Source organism: Mastigoproctus giganteus, chromosome 3 (assembly GCF_048544385.1).
Source record: "Mastigoproctus giganteus isolate SK-2022 chromosome 3, ASM4854438v1, whole genome shotgun sequence".
NCBI lineage: Eukaryota > Metazoa > Arthropoda > Arachnida > Uropygi > Thelyphonidae > Mastigoproctus > Mastigoproctus giganteus.
This window is the reverse complement of record NC_143577.1, coordinates 14,282,093-14,296,677: the sequence shown is the minus strand read 5'-3', so window position 1 is coordinate 14,296,677 and position 14,585 is coordinate 14,282,093.

Sequence of the window (14,585 nt, the reverse complement as noted above, 5' to 3'; positions counted from 1 at the left end):
GTACTCCGTTAAGGCGTTTCATCGTCATTGTCAACAGTTTACTGACTTATTTCTGCCTGTCGAACAGATTGTCTGCTTGTAATGCGACAGGTGCAATCGCAAATGTGCTCTGAGTGGTTAATGACTCCTAAATACAGTTAATGAGTGTATTTATTGTCAGAATAATTAATTCTGAAGTCCTCTGACTTAGTGGTTGTGCTGGAGTACAAACAGGAACTTTTTTTTCACATTGTGCCCCTAGTAAGGTTACATGACTGCTTTGCGATGTTCCCCATTGACTGAATTATTCCAAGCACTTCACCTATCCTCACACTATTGAGATTATGGTTGTGGAGAACAGGGTGCAACAAAACCCAGGAACCACGTTTCACTATGGTACTTAGTAATTTCTACATCATTGTTCCAGTTTTTTTCTCAAGAAATAATTTGAAATTTATACCTTTTTAGGTGCTTGTCAAAATGTCCGATGCCAGTTAGCTGCCGAGTGTTATGGTAGAAATCTTTATAGAAAAAAAGATTTATTGTTTGATGCAGCTATCACATGAAATGGGTTAGATTTACATTATCATTATACAGTTTGATAAATGGTTTTATAATTTTCTATACCCTTACCAAAAATTCATATTATTTTGTTAGTTATTTTTTTTTTATCTTTTGCTTTGAGGCATTTAAAATAACTTTACCTTAAATATTAAGAATAATTTTTAAAAATGACGACAATATATTTTATTGAACATTTCTCTACTTTCTTTTCTTTAGAATTTGAGTCAGTTAAGAATAATTTTTAAAAAATGACGACAATATATTTTATTGAACATTTCTCTACTTTCTTTTCTTTAGAATTTGAGTCAGTTAACACAGCCTTAGATCAGATTAATTCTTGCCTTGATACTATCGAAAGCAGAACTGACGTCTTACATGTGTGTTTAGAAGAACTTCTAGAGTCAAATCGACAAGCTCGAAGAGAACTGCGGCTAGCAGCAAAAGATGGTTCATCTCAATCAAATATTTAATTGTACAGTTTATTTTTCTACAGGCAGATTTTGTGTTTTCCTTTAAAAATCCTTATCTATGTATACATTATGTAAAAGAGCGTTCTGATTGTTTCCTCATGGATTTTCACTAACTGTAATCTACAGGTAACTTAAACTATACTAAACCTTTCCCCATTATTGTTTTTTTAAACAAAAATTTCTGTTTATTTTTAAATTTAACTTATGTAAACGAAAAATACCAAATGTAAGTGAATACCACCGAGTGGTTAATTGCAGGAATAAACTTCCACCTGTCGTTGTGGAAGTTGAAAGATTAAATAAATTCATGGAGGAACTGGACAAACTTTCAGAGGGAATGGATGCGTGATTTTTTTTTTTTTTTTTGCTGCCCCCTCCTCAAGTTTCATTAGAAACTTGAGGAGGGGGCAGCAGAAGGGACTGTTGTATTTTCCATATTACGCGATACTTGCCCATTAATTGGTAATCACCTCACAGTGAATAAATAATAAGCATTTACTGCTTTCGATTTAAAATGCGAATGCGTTGTAAAGGCATACAAATTGCTAATTCTTAAAATTGCGTGACGCAATGCACTGTAGCTATACGGCATAGCGACATATACAGGGGTAACGAAGTCTGTTACAAAGTACGAGTCATATCTGATTAACTCATTTCTTATATTTCCTTATGAGAATGATTAGGAAAAATTGAAACTCTTCGTTTGAATAAAAGAGGACCATTTTGAATGAGTTTTAAAACCAAATGCTTTCAAAGTGCCCTTGGAGGTAGCACAGTGGTTATAATCACCCACCTCCCATTTGGATAGAAAAGGTGCGAGTTTGAACCCTCTAAGTGAGACCAGGAATTTTTAAGGTTTTTTTTTTTTCTTCACAACATGGCTGATTTAATCGATGATGTCGAACAAGAGTGAGATGATTTTATTTCTCGAAACTCGGGTTATGAAAACAGGGAAACAAATCGAAATTATTAACAGTGAACTCTTTCGCTATCGTTCTACAGAGAATCTCAAGTGTTACACTGTTCTTTGGGTAACTTCGATAGAAAAGTCTGGAAACACTCTATAAGCTGTTCTGGTTGCTGGCGTTTGAAACTTTCAAATGTGTTTCATTGGGTTTCTCTTTCTGAGTGATATCCAATTCATCCTTCCATCTGTGGTTATTCAATACAAAAGACATTAGATAAAACTGTATCCTGTCTTGTCGTCTTGGGTTGCAGTTGGAATAATCACCATCCTTCCCACAAAGGGTTTAGAAGTTCTGGCTCTGAATCCCGTCAATGATGCGAACAATTTTTATGGGTCATTTTCTCAAATTGGCTGAGTTAGTCGGTCTCAGTCGAGGGTAACGTGGTTTTTCTTCCCTCGGAAACTGGGGTATTTCGTCCAGAAAACAGCAAGCAGATCACAAAGATATACGGCGCAATATTGCCTAAGTTTTTAGATGTGCCTAAAACACAGCAACAACAACTATCCTGTCTTCTCTATTATTTGAAAATTCAAATCGTTTGCCTACTTTAGTAACCTTAATTGTAAATCGCACCCATGGTCTTTCTGATGCTAGTACCGTTCTTAGCTATGTGAGCACTGCTTAAGTATTTGAAAAACCTTAATCTGTGCTACTACAATTACTCGAATATACGCCAAAACAAAAGAAGGCAGTCAGATTCATTAATGACCAATATTGAATAAACTCTTTCCACTCTCCATTAATGTTCTTGTGAATTAACATCTGAAATTCCACCTACTTCTTTTGAGAAGTAGATGGAAGACTGACTGCCAAGCTGACTCTTACAATCTCTAAATTAATGATATCTTACAGTCCCAGTCCTCTCTCTCTCTCTCATACACAACCACAGGATGCATTCTCTACTCGTAATAATGACAGCATTTTAAAAACTTCTCACCATAGAGAACTATACAACTCGGAATAATGGCCTTGCACTATACTTTGGCCTAATGGGCTCACACTTGGTACAGAATGGCAACACCCAGAGTACCCATTCTTATCTCTCTGGTGATTCCTATCTACTTTTGACACACTCTCTCTTTCTCTCTCTCTCTCTCTCTGTCACGAATGTTTTTTTATTTTTTGTTTTTTATTTTTTGGTCTGGTACAACATAAGCTTCAGGCTTCCTTTGCACCATATACGGCTAATAATAATAATAATAACTTCCCATGAATCCCGTGTCAGACTTTACTGCAGAACAGTACAACCCATCCATCATTTTCCACAACAGAATACCACACATTCGTGCTTGCCGTGTGACTCAGTTAGAAAATAGTCCGTCTTCTACGAAACACTTCCTGTGAAAAATGCTGGAATGCCCAAAAGTCACAAAAAGACTAACACTGTCTCCTCTTCCTCGCTGAGATAATTCAGGTTAAGGGCAGCTTCCAACAATTGTAGCCACGGATCATCGTATTCTTGACTTCGATGTAAGATATGATGTCATCTCTGCCGAATTTCACAGACGCAGGCTCTTTACCATAAAATTTCATGAGATCAGGAAGTTCAAGAAATATAATCCATTTATTGCACTCTATATATTCAAAATGGAAACAGCGTGTGAAGCTACACCATGAAATGCATCCTCATCACACTTCTTCCGCAAAATCTGCCTAACACTGAATCGTACTGTGTCAGATTATGTTCAAAGTAACTCTGCACAAGTGGTTGGTTCTTCCCATTCGACTTTTTCGTTTTAAGTTCTGGAGAGTATCATACGGAAGTGTTGTACGTACTATATTGAGGTAAACTCTTCTTATTATTTTACAAATATTGATATGAACGTATTGAGCATTACAGCTCTGGTTCATACTGTCTAATCAAAGTTCATAAAAACATCATCTGTACACAAATTATTCGTCTTGCAAATTTAAGCAGCAATCCAACACTTTTCATTAATGCCTTAAATGGCTTATATACTAAATTACGCATTAACGATATTCCAATTACCTTTATCAATTATTTTATTAAAAATATGTCGGCTTTCATTAAATAGAAATTTGGATTTACAATGCCTCATTTTGGTCAGTGCTAACCTGAACTTGTATAACTGTACAGAAGTATCTTTGAATGGTGGTATTTGCACTACTTTGAAAGTGAACGCATTAAATGACTTCTCTCTGAAAGATATTCACGCTTTTTCACTCTCTAACTTTATTTTATTTATTACTATTAATATTCGTATTAATAATCATTTACAATCGTAACGTTATTTCATTTTCTCTGAATCGTAGCAGTAGTAGTAGTAGTGGCATGTGATGCAAGAAAGCAAGTGAATGAGCTTACGCAGCATCAGTCAAAAAAAAAAAAAAAAAAATCACACCATTCCCTCCAAACGCCTGTCCAGTTCCTTCTTAAATTTATTCAACCTATCAACTTCCACAACTACAGATGGAAGTTTGTTCCAGCAATTAACCACCCGCTGACTAAAGGCAAATTTCCGCACATCTATTCTACATCTGTCTTTTCTTAATTTGAATTTATGCTCCCTTAGATTCCTAATCTGAACAAGTAGAAGGATTCCATCAGAATTCAGCGTGCTAAACCCATTCAAGGCCTTACACATCTCAATCAAATCACCGCACAGGTGCCTAGTCTCCAGTCACTGCAATTTGCAGAATTTAAGCCTCTCTTGGTAAGAGGTCCCTTCATTCCCCTCACCAAACTTGTTGCCCTTCTCTGTACACGCTCAAGTAAATCTACATCCTTCCTAAAATGAGGCCTCCAGACCTGTACGCAGTACTCAAAGCGTGGCCTGACCATTGCTTTATACAGAGGGACAATCACCTCCTTCTCCCTGCTAGCAAAATTCCTATATATCATTGACAAAACCCCGTGACCTGCCCTGGCAGCCTGTCTGCATTGCTCAGAAAACGTCATATCTGACTGCACAATTATTCCCAGGTCTTTTTCATTTTCTACCACCTTAAGTGTAGTACCACACAGTTGGTACGTTTCTCTGGGATTACTTCTACCCATATGCAGTACTTTGCATTTGTCAAGGTTAAACTTCAGTTGCCACTTCTTAGCCCATCTGCCCAAATTATCCAGATCCTGTTGCAGCAGCACACTGCGATCACTGTCATTAACAACCCTGCCAACCTTTGTATCATCTGCAAACTTCGACATTAAGCCTGATATACCTTCATCAATATCATTGATAAATATACAAAACAACAGTGGACCCAACACCGAACCCTGTGGGACTCCACTAATAACATTAGTCCACCAAGAGCAGCACCCGTTGATTACCACCCTCTGTCTTCTCCCACTTAACCATCCTTTTAACCATTGTAGCAACTTACCCTTAATACCAATCTGTTTGTATGCAGCAAGATGTCTTGCCTGTGCTATTCTTATTGCAGTTTCCCTTCACTCTGATTCGTTCTTATTCGACAGTTATATAAAAGAAAACATGATTCATTCTTCTTGTCTTATTCCCTAATTAACTCCTAACACTTGTACATTCCCTAGACCTATTTCCTTTACTCCTGGATACAATACTGTTTCATATAATAATAATCAAATATGCTACTTACTTGGTAGTCCTCAGTTTCGTTTCCTTCAGGTATTGAATAACTACAATATTGATTTTATTCTTATTCCATCTTTCTATAAGAATTTGCTCCTTACTCTGTTTCTTAATGCAATTTTTGTATATATTTTAATTCTAGTTTTGTATTGATCATTACTGTTTTGTATTTTCTGTAACTCCTAGCGTTCTTACCGTTATTTAGGATCTGTGCGTGACAAATGTGTATAAATAAATAAATAAATAAATAAGGGGACACGGGTCATAATGCCAAATTGTTTGCGTTGGGATTTCTTGACACGGATTTCTGTTTGTATGGAGGAAGAGAAACTGGGGACCATATACTGTATGAATGTAGCGTTTATGACAGTGAGCGGAAGATAATTGAAGATATATTAGTCACTTTCTTCAGGACAGGAAAATTCAGGGGTTTGCCAAAGGCGTCTTTGATCCAAGGAAAAACCGAATTCAGATATCCAGGAACTGATGATAATATTAGGATTTTGGTGTACTGAATTAAGAATTGAAGGAGTTTGTTTATGCGTGGGTAATGCACACACATCATTTCAACTACGAACGTACTTTCAATTATATCTCATATTGTGAATATCTTCACAACGAGTTGCCATGGTATTGCACTATTTCGAATAAGTAACACTTCACCGGTGGAGAAGAATTGTTGTTACTTATTCTCGGCGGATACCACCAACCAGACGGCTCCGATATACACACTTGACCTGTGTGTGCACTCATAAACAAATTCCTTTATACTCAGGCATTTAGCCAAGAATTTTAGATTACTTAAGAATCGTTTATAAGGAACTTTCTGATGGAGTTGGCAGATTTTTTTTGCCATCTGGACTCGGCTCCAGAGTGTTTTTTTTTTTAACACCACTGGAACGTTTTCTCTGGAGTGGGGGAATCTGACTCACATTTGGCAACATTAGCTGTACATCAGGTGTGTCAGAGTCTCGAATTGAAACAGTATGAGTTCTATTGGGGAACTGGTCCACCTTCCCGTGGTGCGGATTCGTGCCCAGAATCAGAATAGAGTCAGAAGTAGAAGGGAATCATCAAGAAATAGAAGAAGATGACAGGACCCTGGGTGTGCCACGCCCATACTTACCAGATGTGAGCCCCTGCGGTAAAGGGAAATAAATTCGTAAATTATCAATATACTTTTAAATATCTAATTCATTTTAAAATAATATACAGTGAATATTATTAAATCTGGCACTTTACGTCTATATTTGTTCCTCTGAGCCAGATGGCCGATAAAATGATATTTTTTGTTATAATTATTTCGTGAGGTATATAAAAACATTTGGTGCGACTATATTTTTTTATACTTATATTTGCATTTAACAAACGGAAGTGTTATTTGCATAAATGTTTCCAGATATCAATGTGTTCACTTGTTGGTGTTTAATATTCATTGAAATATGCTTCTCTAAAACTGTGCAACCACCCAGTTTACTTCTCTAAAGTCCTCAATCCACGAGAGTGTCTGATTTTAAACACTTTACGATATAACATTTCAAAATTTTACTTCTTCAAGTTCTCTGCCTTCAGGCAGGTTCACGGCTCGTTCCTTCCGGCAGGTTCACGGTGGGTTGACTTATTTTGTTTTTATTAATCACGAATTATTAGTATTTGGAAATGTGCCTGAAATGTAACTGAACGTGTCATTAACCACCCTCTTATTTCTCCCGTTGGTAAAAACCAACCAATTATGCAGATTCACTTTCAACGTGATGTGACACTGTAGGATTTAATGTGAGGCGGATTTTGGGGAAGAAGTGTGATGAGGATGCATTTCATGGTATGGCTTCACCCCCTGTTTCCATTTTGAACATATAGAGAGTGCAATAAATGGATTATATTTCTTGAACTTCCTGATCTCATGAAATTTTATGGTAAAGGGCCTGCGTCTGTGAAATTCGGCAGAAATGACATCACATCTTACATCGAAGTCGCGAATACGATGATCTCTTCTCTACAATTGGTGGAAGCTGCCCCTAACCTGAATTGTCTCAGCGAGGGAGAAGAGATAGTGTTAGTCTTTTTGTGACTTTTGGGCATTCCAGCATTTTTCACAGGAAATGTTTCGTAGAAGACGAACTATTTTCTAAGTCAGTCACACGGCAAGCACGAATGTGTGGTAATCTGTTGTGGAAAATGATGGATGGCTTGTGCTGTTCTGCAGTAAAGTCTGACACGGGATTCATGGGAAGTTATTATTATTATTAGCTATATGGTGTAAAGGAAGCCTGAAGCTTATGTTGTACCAAACCAAAAAAAAACATTCCTGACAGAGATAGAGTGAAAAATAGAATGTAATCACCAAGAGAGGGAAGAATGATGATATCCAGCTGAGGACCCTGGGTGTTGCCATTCTTGTTGTCAAAGAATCGACATCAATTTAGGTTTAGAAAAATAAACACCGACAAAGTGGAACATTGTTGAATTACGAAACCGAACATTTTGTTGTAATCTCAAATGAAATTTAATATGAGAACAGAAGCGGCTTAGGTTAAGAGTTGTGATTCACCGAAAGATTTAAGAGCATCCTTATACATTTCAGATCATTATTCAATGTTATGACATACGTTCTGCCCTATGTATCCTGCTCGGATAGACTGTGAATACCCATGTTGAGTAGAAGGTATGCGGATTGTCTACAAGAAGAAGAAAGTTGCAGAAATATATTATTTGTGTTAAAAGGAAACGAAGGGATTGATGAACTGAGGACTGAAATTGTATGTACACAAAAGTGAGTAATTTCTAGATTTTTATGTAATTATAGTTTCTTTAATTAAATTCATAAAATTAATATTCAATTTAATATTACTTAATAAAAATTATTTGAAAGCTTATTTTGACATGCAAGTCGTCTTCGACTCCAAACTATCTTTCAACGATCACATAAACCTCATACAGTCGAGGCTAAATTCACTACGCTGGGTCGCCAAACAACAGCTGCTCCACACCACCGACCCACAACTGGTAAAAAGATACATCGTATCACTCCTTTACCCGACAATACTGTATGCTTCAGAGATATGGGCCTCCGGCGCCGAATCCAACATTAAAAGAATATTCCCTGCCGAATTCTGGCTTCTAAAATGGGCCAACAGCAAACTCCACCTTCCCTCAGATCAACGCAGTTAGCAGAAGCTCTTCAACTACGCAGGCTCCGGTCCTACATCGGAGAAAGAAGGCTGCTGTTCACCATTAAGATGGCCACCGGTAAAATTACAGAGCCGAACTTCTGGTATCACTGCTCTTGGCGCAATCCTCCCCCTTATCTCCGGTCTTCAGCACAGCTGCTAGCAAACCGTAACCGGCTAGTACTAACCGACAGATTCCTGCCAAAGCAAATGCTGCCCTCACTGCAAGCCATCGACGGGGACCTCCAAGAAGTGGTCAACAATAAAGAATACAGGAGGGGTATCCTCGTCGAACTGAAAATGTAAAACTGTGCTTTGTTAATAATCTGATGTAACTTATGTTTTTCCTTTTTTGTAAACCCCTGGCACCACCATGCCGAGACGGGACTAATTGTATGTCTATCATTGCTGCAATTAAAGATTCTATTCTTGATTCCACTTACCCACATCAGGATTCAGTCAATTTTTATCTATGGCTTCGAATAAAACTTTTAAAAGTTCTTTTTAAAGCTATTGAAGCAGCAACCTTTTTATAATGCAGTTATAAGTAATTGTTTTGGTGTTCAGTAGTTAGGAATATTCAACATTAATTGTAAAGGTTGAAACACTGCAAAAATATTTAAAAAAAACAAATAATGATGTTTATAAGTTTTTATTTATTTTTCTCTTTAGGTGAACTAAAAGAGGTAAGTGTAACAACACAAGTAATGAACATTATTAATGCGAGATTTTACTACAATACTAGAATGAAATACGTAGAAGAACAGTTCCGATCCAAACGAATACGTTTTAATTGGCATCTGGTTCATTTTTTAAATTTATATAAATTATAGCTGATCCTGATGGTAGGTTTTTTCTTTTTGCCTCCTTTAATGCTTCAGAAATATTCAAAATTTGCAGGATAGCCTAAAATAAATTTTAGGATCGCCGAGTAATTCTGGTTAAATTGAAAGCTATATATTGTCTTACTTTACTTTCGGTTGTTAGGGAGCGGTGGAAGAGTTAATGATGAAGTCGAGACAGTTGAGTTGAGTTGCGTTACGTCACCAAATGTCGGGAGGGAAAATTAAAAACTTTTCACGGCCCCTTTGTTTCGGGAGGAAGGTCTCTTCAGCAGGTGCATGTTGCTGGACCTTCAGATGCGGCACCTGCGTTGCACTTTCACACTTTAGAGAAGTGGGGTGCTCCCAATATTTTGCAGCTTCACTGTACATTCGGCCTAATGTGCTCGTCTTATAGTTTTGATTAGACCAGATCTCGTATATCGTCAACATAGGAGAGAGAGAGAGAGAGAGAGAGAGAGAGAGAGAGAGAGAGAGAGAGAGAGAGAGAGAGAGAGAAACTCACCCCTCCAAATGGATGTGTGTGCATTGTGTAATACTTTAAGTTCGCCAATATGCAATAACCTTTTTTCCATTTTGATCTTATCCAAGCCTGACTGGTGATTACTGGTGTGAATAGGAGCTCAAAAACGAGGCGAAATTTCAACGTAACAAACGTTTATTGAACAGCATGTACACATCATTTACATTCTCTTAAAATCTCTCTTTTCAAAACTCCCCTATCGTAACATGATGTTCGCAAATATAATTATAATACAATAGGTTATTTTATACCCCTTTACAAAGGGTCATACCATTAACATATATTAATATAAAATTCTCATATACTATATGTGGCAATCCATGGCCATTGCTTAAGTATCAGCATCCTACTCTTAACTTATCCCTCACTATAATATTTAAGTAAATGGGATATGATATGTATGTATATGTAAATGTGTATGTTTTTCGGAGAACTGTGCATGTTCTGGTCATTTGACTGCAAAGAAAAAACAGTCACTTGGAGAGAGGATTCTGTGTTTTTGTCCTCACCACAGGAAGGTGGGTCAGTCCCAGTAAAAGAGGTGCTGACTCTGACTCGTTTGGTGTTGCCAGAAGGTGGGCTCGATTGCTGTGGGGCTTATTCTTCCAAAGGGGGAAACCCACCATTGTGCAACTCATAAAAGGATGGCAGGTGATGCTGAAAAACGAAAAATAAATAAATGGAAATTGGAAGTTGAAACGTATGGGATTAAATTCGCCTGGGAGGAGAAAAAAAAAGCAACACAAAAAAAAAAAAAAAATTAAAGCAACACAAGGAAAAAAAAAAAGAGATTTAACAAGAATTCCGAAGTGAAATCTTAACCAGCAGGTATTCCAGCTATCTTTTCAATGAGGTCTCGGTGGCCGGTCATCAAGATGGACGTCTGCAGGTTGAGAGAGAACGTTGATCTTGCGACTCTTTCTGTCCGATGCTGCAAGAAGCTGAATGAAAAACCCTTTTTGTAGTCCTGCCCTCGGTAAGCTCCTCTATAAAAAGGGTTCCGTCTCTAGGGAACCCTTTCTTTAAATACTTTGGGGGCTCCGTGGCCGCTCACCAAGATGGACGTCTGAAGGCTGAGAGAGAACGTTGATCTTGCGATTCTCCTTCCGATGCTGCAAGAAGCTGAAGAAAAATCCCTTTTTGTGGTCCTGCCCTCCGTAATTTCCTCTATGATTGGGTGACCTCTCTAGGGAACCCTTTCTTTTAACTTTTGTATTATGGGCAGGATCTTGAATAAGATATATGAAGGAATGGCGTTTTAAAGATATATTAAGAAAGTTGTCCTGCAATGTTTAAATACACTTTGAATAAAAGTTGTGTTTGTAATAGTTTTGTGGTTTAACAACTAGACAATAGTTTTAAGGAAGAAATGCTGCTGTTTATAAATGCCCCTAAAGGAGAAGTGGCCTTGTTTTGTTAACTCTGTGAAGGCTGTGTAGTGAAAAATAGAAATAAAATTGTAAATGAATTATTGAGTCGCAGTTCGTAGCCACATTGATGTACACCTAATGCCTTTTTCATAAATATGGAGAACGTGCTCTTTGGAAACTGCATTTGTAATTTTTAATAAAAGATGGCCCGCACACTGAATGTTCACACACGTGAACGATAGGAGGAAGGGGACCGTAAACATTATTATTATTAATATCAATTTATTCAGAAGAAATGTCCATTTATAGCTATCCAGTTAGAGGACACGGTTTACACATGATATAACAGCCTATGTACAGAGTATTCAAATCAGTTGATACAATACATGGCCTTAAACAGCAAATGATTACATAAAAACAATAAGTGGATAAAGTAACATGCCGACCGGGCTAGCCAGGTAGGTAAATGCTTGCCTGGCAACCCAAAGGTCGCGGGTTCGATTCGATTCCTGATATTATTATGACCAAATACTCCTTTGGCAAACCCCTGAATTTTCCTGTCCTAGAGAAAGTGACACTAATATATCTTCAATTATCGTCCTATCCCTGTCATGAACGCTACATTCATCCAGTATATGGCCCCCAGTTTCTCTTGATCCATACAAACACAAATCCGTGTCAAGTAATCCCCCACGCAAACGGGGACGGTCTACTTTCCACCTTAAAAACTTCAACACGTAATGTATAAGTATATTGAATTAAAAAAAAAAAAAGTTGCTGGGGGAGTTTAGCTTCCCTTAGCTCTCTCGTGATGGGCCCTATGCTGTTACATCTCACAAAACAGCAAACTCCTTTACCACGAGTTGAGTAGGTATTGCACTAGTTTCAAACAGAAACATCACCCGAAAGCTAATCTTTCATTTTTTTAATTATTTTTTTAAAAATAAATAGCCTTCTAATGAAATTCTTTAAAAACTCTTTAAAAAATTTTTAAGTAAATGAAAAACTACCATTTTGGTTATGTAATTTGTTTGAAAGTAATAGAATACTTGAAACTCTCAGTAAAGGAGCTTGCCTAGAGCGAAGTTTAAGATTATTTATTGTTGATTGAAAGGCAAAAGCATTTAAAACAGAAAGAATTATGAATTTTTTAAATACACGAACCTTTAATAATGTATTTATTTATTTATAATATTTTATACAGATAAATTTCATAACTTAAATAAATATTTTGAAAATATAATGAACTTGAAGTTCACTTAAAAGCTGAGTTTAAAGATTTCAGGCTTGAGGAAGAGTGAAATAAGAGGGAAGATCCATAGGCGGATTATGGGGTAGATGATGAAGAGAAAACATAGGGTGGCCATAAATGGATATTCTTCTGAGTGGACCAGCACAGCAAGTACAATCCTTCAGGGATTAGTGATCGGAAGAAGGAAGGAAGAATATTGGATAGGCAACTTTTGTCCATGGAGGCATTTTTAGATGAGAGAGGATCTTTCGCAAGTAAATATTTCCAGTGAAACCTGCTAATATAAATCGTAGAAAGTCTCTCCACGGCTAACAACACAATAAAATTGAGTCTTTCACTCACTTGTATGAGTGCCTGGTGGCATTCCAATACTTTTGACAGCATAGTATACAATAGAAATCTGCAGCACGTAACACCGTAAATCTTGAAACGAATATCCACGTTTAAAGAATTCGATTTTAAGTTAAACAAACTCGGAAAATATTGTTTGCCTTCTCTGGTACAAATATTAGAAAAAGTCTACATAATGTGCGTATTTTTATGGGGACTCCAAAATAATGAAATAATTTTAAATGAAATTCACTGCTTATTTTAAGAGGAAATAAATGTTCACAGTTTTATAGTCTATCTTTCTGAGTTGTCGTTATTTGTTATTTGGTTTTTAGGAGCATTAGCAACTAAGGCCATATTGCTCCAGGATATGCGGTGGTCATTCCCTGACCTTTCCGCATCCTCCGTATTTGGTGGTGACGGGCTCGAACCCCGGTCTAATCAAGAAGCGTGTGCTATGCACTGCTGCTCCTTCCCACCTGGCTACGGAGGTGCCTATCTTTCTGAGTGACTTGTACTGTCACCCAATTATTTGGGTGAAAAATTAACGAAAGAAATACCGCGCTTCATTCGATAAACCCTAGACAAGATTCAGCTCACAATTTGGTAGACAAGCCTTACTTATTGCGAAATTTTTGTAGTTAGGCGTTTGTTTAGTGAGTGCAGATCCCACATCCGAATTAGAGGATGTTGGAAGCGGTCAGCTATTTGCTGATAACATTCATTGGGGACGGACGAAACCACGGCTTCAAAGTGCGTGCTATTACCGAATCTATTAACTAAAAGTAGGGTTAGTTGGACTCATTATAAAGTGGGAGGCCAACGCTGCTAAGTTGATTGTGAAACTTCATTCTCATGGGGGGGGGGGGACAAGACTGCAGCACTTCAGTCGATAGGATACTGGGAGAGATGGACGGAAAATTGAGTGTCTCTTGTCAGCTTACAGATGGGATTATCTACAACAGAAGTAGGGGGACTTTTCCTACTTCGGCTAAGTCTGAACAGGAGAGGCAGTTGTAGAATATAGCTGGAAAAGGAACGAAATCACTCACTCACTTCGAAAAGTATGACTGATTTTTTTTTTTTTTTGGTAATTGTTGGCGCATAGGCTTCTGTGGCCATAATGCACCTCCAAGGTTTTTGCAGTACTTTGATCCAAGCCCGAGGAGTGAATCGAACCCGCGACCTTTAGGTTGCCAGGCAGGCACTTTACCCACCCGGCTAGCCCGGTCGGCAGTATGACTGAATCCTCTGTGCTGAACTGACTTATTGATACTGCCAGGTTAGTGGCCTTTCATTTCAGTGTCATACATTTGTATCTTCCATAAATAGGAAATTAAAGCGAAATAAATCTTATTTGACGGGACAGCTTTAAAAAAAACCTTTACTGTACTTTCTCTTTCATATGTCTACTGATGTATACTGCGCTCCAAACAGTATCCGTGAAGCCCTACAATGTTACCCATTTAAGACAAATTCAATGGAAAGGTTCGGTGAAACACAAGTAGTTGCTCTTGACATCTCAAAGGCTTTTGATCGTGTTTG